The sequence below is a fragment of the Elgaria multicarinata genome, chromosome 6, assembly GCF_023053635.1.
Source record: "Elgaria multicarinata webbii isolate HBS135686 ecotype San Diego chromosome 6, rElgMul1.1.pri, whole genome shotgun sequence".
NCBI classification, from domain to species: Eukaryota; Metazoa; Chordata; class Lepidosauria; order Squamata; family Anguidae; genus Elgaria; species Elgaria multicarinata.
The window spans coordinates 53,204,211-53,209,377 of record NC_086176.1 but is presented as its reverse complement, the minus strand read 5'-3'; positions in this window follow the sequence as shown (position 1 = coordinate 53,209,377).

Genomic DNA, 5,167 nt, shown 5'->3' with positions numbered 1-5,167 from the left:
TGACAAGGAGGAAAAAAACACTTCACTCCATTAATACTATTAATTTATAAATCTTTTAACAAGATCTGACCAAGGTCCACCTAGCCCAGCATTCGCTTCACACTGCCCAGCCAACTGCCTATGGGAAATCTACAAATAGGACATATGTAAAATAGCACCCTGGAGTGCATGTCCCAAAAGTATTCGATACTTCCTCTGATATCACAGGTAGCAAACAACCCTCAGGAATAGTAGCCATCGATCGCCTTCTCTTCCATGAATTTTTCCATTCCCCTTTTAAAGCCATCCAAATTGGTGGCCATCACTATCTTGTGGTAGCAAATTCCTTAGTTTTACTATGTGCTATGTGAAGTACTTCTTTTTACCTGTCCTGAATTTCCAACCAATCAGCTTCATGGGATGACCACAGGTTCTAGTACGAAAGGAGAAAAATGTCTTCCTGTCCACTTCCTCCACACAGTGCATAATTTTGTACACTTCTGTCTTGTCCCCCCGCTTACTTGCCTTTTCTATATTATTATATTTGTATCCTGCCTTTTGCCCAATACTGGGCCTCAAGGCGCCCTTACAAAATTTAAAACATATACATATTAAACCTAGGGAAAGAAATGTACAAAAAATTAAATAAAATAAAAAATACAATATTAAAACATAAAACGTTTAAAACATACGACAATTTTACAAGACCTTAACATAGATGGAGGACCAGATTAATCTCCAAAGGCCTGTCTGAACAAACAAGTTTTTGCCTGCTTCCGAAAGCACATCAGGGAGGGAGCCATAAGCTAAACAGTCCAAGCAGTTGCAACCTTTTTTCATAGAGGAGCTTTTCCAGGCCCTTGATCATTTCCATTGCTCTTTTCTGCACTTCTCTCAACTCTATGATGTCCTAATTTAGGTGCAGTGCCCAGAACAGTACACAGTATTTCAAGTGTGGTCACACCATTGCTTCTTCAAAGGGATGTTTTGGCAGTTTTATTTTTTATTTCTTTCCTAATTATGCCCAACAGGGAATTCATCTTTTTCACAGCAGCTACACACTGAGTTGACGTTTTCATCAAATTGTCCATCACAACCACAAGATCTCTCTTCGTCAGTCATCACTTGCTCAGATCCCATTAGATTATATGTGAAATTGGGATTTTTTTTTGCCCTTAAGTACATCACTTAACACTTGCTTACATTGAACTGCATTTACCATTTTGTATTCCATTCTCCCAACTTTGAGTGATCCTTTTGGAGCTCTTCACAATCCTAAATAATTTGGTGTCATCAGCAAACATGGCCACCTCACTGCATACTCCTAATTCCAGATTATTTATTAACAAGTTGGAAAGCATTGGGCCCAATACAGATCCCTGTTGGACGCCAACTATTTACATCCTTCCATTGGAAGAAGTTACAATTTATTCCTGCTCTTTGCTTTCTGTTCTTTAACTAGTTACTGATCCAATTGGTTCAACAATACTCACATCTTGCACTAGGTCCTGGGTTGCTCCATTTAGGATTAAAACCAGGTTTGGCACCCCTCTGCTTGGTTCTATGCCCAACTCTTTGTTGTGACTGGAACATGTATTTATTCAGTCAATGTGGGACTAATTGAAGTCACCCATTATTACAACACTTCCTCATTTGGATGCCTCCCTGATTTCATTTTCCATCTCAATATTACCCTGAGTGTTCTGGTCTGCAGGACAATAGCATGTCCCTAGTACTAAATTACTTTCACAACCCAGGCCTTAGCTAGACCTACCGGTCTAGTGCGACGGAGGGGTGAAGACCCATGATATTTTTATCGCAAGATCTCCCCCTCTGTTCACACGTGGCGCGCGATGATCATTTTTTAAAAAAATTCTTAAAGGAGAAGATGCACACAAGAGCTCGTGGACAAAAGGTAAGCTCCTTTTTTAAAAAAAAAATCCCCACCCCACCCTCGATGGGTGCAGTGATCCTGAGGAGCTCTGCACCCCGTGCGCAGGTCCTGGCGCCTCGCAAGTAACCGCGAGGAACCAGGACAAACTGACGCCTGGCCACACATTCCCCAGTCTTGGGCTCAGCTAGGGACTGCGGAAAAACCAGGCTCAAAGGGTAGGGCGAGATCTCGGGGCAAGGAGGGATCATTCTTCCCTGATCCCGGGATCCCCTGTGCGTCATATGAATACACAGTGACGATCCCAGGGATCGCCCTGGGATTTTGCCCCGTCTAGCTAAGGCCCCAGTATTTTCATCCAAAGTTTTCTATTCTGTTTGATATTATGCCTTCTTTGACATACAGAGCAACACCTCCTCCAGTACATGCTTCCCTGTCCTTCCTATACAGTATATATCCGGAGATTACCATATCTCCATTCCACCAGGTTTCTGTTATGCCCACTATATCCGAGTTTGCCTTTAAAACCAAGCACTCTAACTCTCCCATCTTGTCTCAGAGGCTTCTAGCACTGCATAGAAACACCTATACACAGTGTCCCTCCCCAGATGTTACTGACCTGTGCATCTTATTCTATGGACCTTAGGCCAACGTCTCACTTCTGAAGAAATGCCTCCAAAACAGCCTCATAGGAAAGGTTGCTATAATTCTTACTAGCTGTCTTTTGCCTAGTCTTTTCTCACCTCTACCTGTCAAGATGTGGCAAGTAGAGCTGCATTCAATATTCTCACTGTAGCCTCTATCTCTATTCATATAAAGTATTTTAGTACTTTGTGCTTTTATTTTGTGTTCCTTTCTAAGTTTCTAATGCTGAACTTGCTTCTTTTGTAGAGCTAACACAAAAGACAGTTTAGCTTTATAACACAATACAAAGATCTTTCCTGGGTAATTTGCAGCCAATTCAGACCCTATCGGCATATATTTGAAGTTAAGATTTTTGTAATTGCACCATTGAATGTCATCTCCCAGTTTGGAGAGATCATTTCTGATCCTCTAAGGATCTCTCCAAATGTCTTATTCAGAGCAGATGCATTGATTTGAATCAAATATGCTAGTTATGAAAACAATGTTCCCATCCCTTCAGATTGAGAATATTAGGGGTATACAAAGGCTGCACAGCTGGAATTCCTGTATTGTCAAGTATACAATAGTCTGGTTGAGAGAATGTGTGAAAAGTGCTGCTTTCAATTTTTAAGTGTGTTCAGAACAAGATGTTCAGAACAACAACTAGGTCACCTTTCAGGAAACACTGTTAATGTAAATCTTAAATATGCAAAGGGCTGAGAAAGTGAGGTATAGATCAATTGGGGGAGAAAAATGAATTCCTAGGATTTGTTTAAGGAAAAATACATGTAGGTGACACAAAAGCTGTTCTGGCTGAACAATATTTGCTATCTCCGTTTGCCTTGGCAATTTGTATAGGCAATGTGCAAAAGCGTTTGATACCCAGGATTGAATCCTTATTGGCACTGTTTGTGTTTTGAGATAGTTTAGGAATAGATCTCTCAAAATTAATTTTAACTTATCTATGCTGGGAGTTTGGGAGATTTTAATAACAAAGGTACCAATATGCAGAAATGGATCTTCCTTACTAATTACCATCTACCAATCTACCAGTGGAAAAGTCCATGAAACGCAAGAGGTGCAATCTGACATTTCTAGCAAATACATAAAAGATGAGTACAGTGTCCTTTTGATACAGCAGAGTTGATGATAACCCAACCTTCCTAGCTTTGCTGTTAATTTCACAAATGCAGTGGGAAAGAAAGTCCTCAACTTGATCAAGTCTGAAATAGATTTTAAAATGCTCTTGTTTTTCAGCTGTTTCCCAGGCTTAAGATCAAAGGAACTACTAGGACTTTGTCACTGAGAGAGAAAGGTGTGTTTTCCATGATATTCTTCATGGACACCAATAGAAATACAGGTGGCTCTTTACTATGGTATTCCCCGTAGTAACCTATAGCTGCGAGAGCTGGACCATAAGGAAAGCTGAGCGAAGGAAGATAGATGCTTTTGAACTGTGGTGTCGGAGGAAAATTCTGAGAGTGCCTTGGACTCCAAGAAGATCAAACCAGTCCATACTCCAGGAAATAAAGCCAGACTGCTCACTTGAGGGAATGGTATTAAAGGCAAAACTGAAGTACTTTGGCCACATAATGAGAAGACAGGATACCCTGGAGAAGAGGCTGATGCTAGGGAAAGTGGAAGGCAAAAGGAAGAGGGGCCGACCAAGGGCAAGATGGATGGATGATATTCTGGAGGTGACAGACTTGACCTTGGGAAAGCTAGGGGTGGCGACAGCCGACAGAAAGCTCTGGCATGGGCTGGTCCATGAAGTCACGAAGAGTCAGAAGCGACTGAACGAATAAACAACAACAACTTTACTATGTAATGTAGTTCATTGCTCTTCAAGTAATGGGTTCCGGCTCATGATTGGACCTAAGGGTGGGGGGTGTCAGTGAAGCCATCACCAATTTTCCTTCTTGAAAAAGAATGGAAGGGAGAGAAACACCAAAGAAAGTGCGCTTCACAACTTGTTTTTAAGTGGGTCCCATAGGTGGAGAAGCCAAATGAGTCCCAGTTCTGAAAAGATTGAACTGTACTGATCTTCTAGGGCCTGCCAGGTATTGTTGGACTGCAATTCCCATCATGCCCCACCATTAGCTATGCTGGCTAGGCCTGATGGGAGTTGCAATCCAACATCTGGAGGGCCCTGACTCTTAGCCTAACTACCTCACAGAGTTTTTGTGAGAATAAATTGGAGAGGATGCGTTATGTAAGCAACCTTGAGTTCCTTGCAGAAAAAAAAAGGCGGGATATAAATAAAAATGAATAAAACGAAATGCTTCCTTCACCAGCTGCAACCATCACCACCCTTGAAAATTGCCCCAGTATGGCACTTAAACTGACGAAAAAATGCCTTCTTCTGGTACCAATGGACACTCGGCGCTCTGTGGAATTACTTCGGGAATAGATAGGGCTGCGCCCGTAATATGGGTCCAGGCAATGGCTGTAAAAACAAACCCCTTCGTCTGACACCAATGCGGGTCCCCGCAAAGGCTGTAAAAACGAAATTTGCGCCAGGGGGCGCCCTAGCCGCCCTGCTTGGGAGAAGTTCCGACCGGGGGGGGGAAGGGGGCGGGTCGCAGCCGCGGGGTGGGTGGGGCCGGGCCGGCTCAGCGCGATCTTCTTCCTGTTTGCCGAGGCGGGGCCGGCGTTGCACTTGCCGGGGCCGCG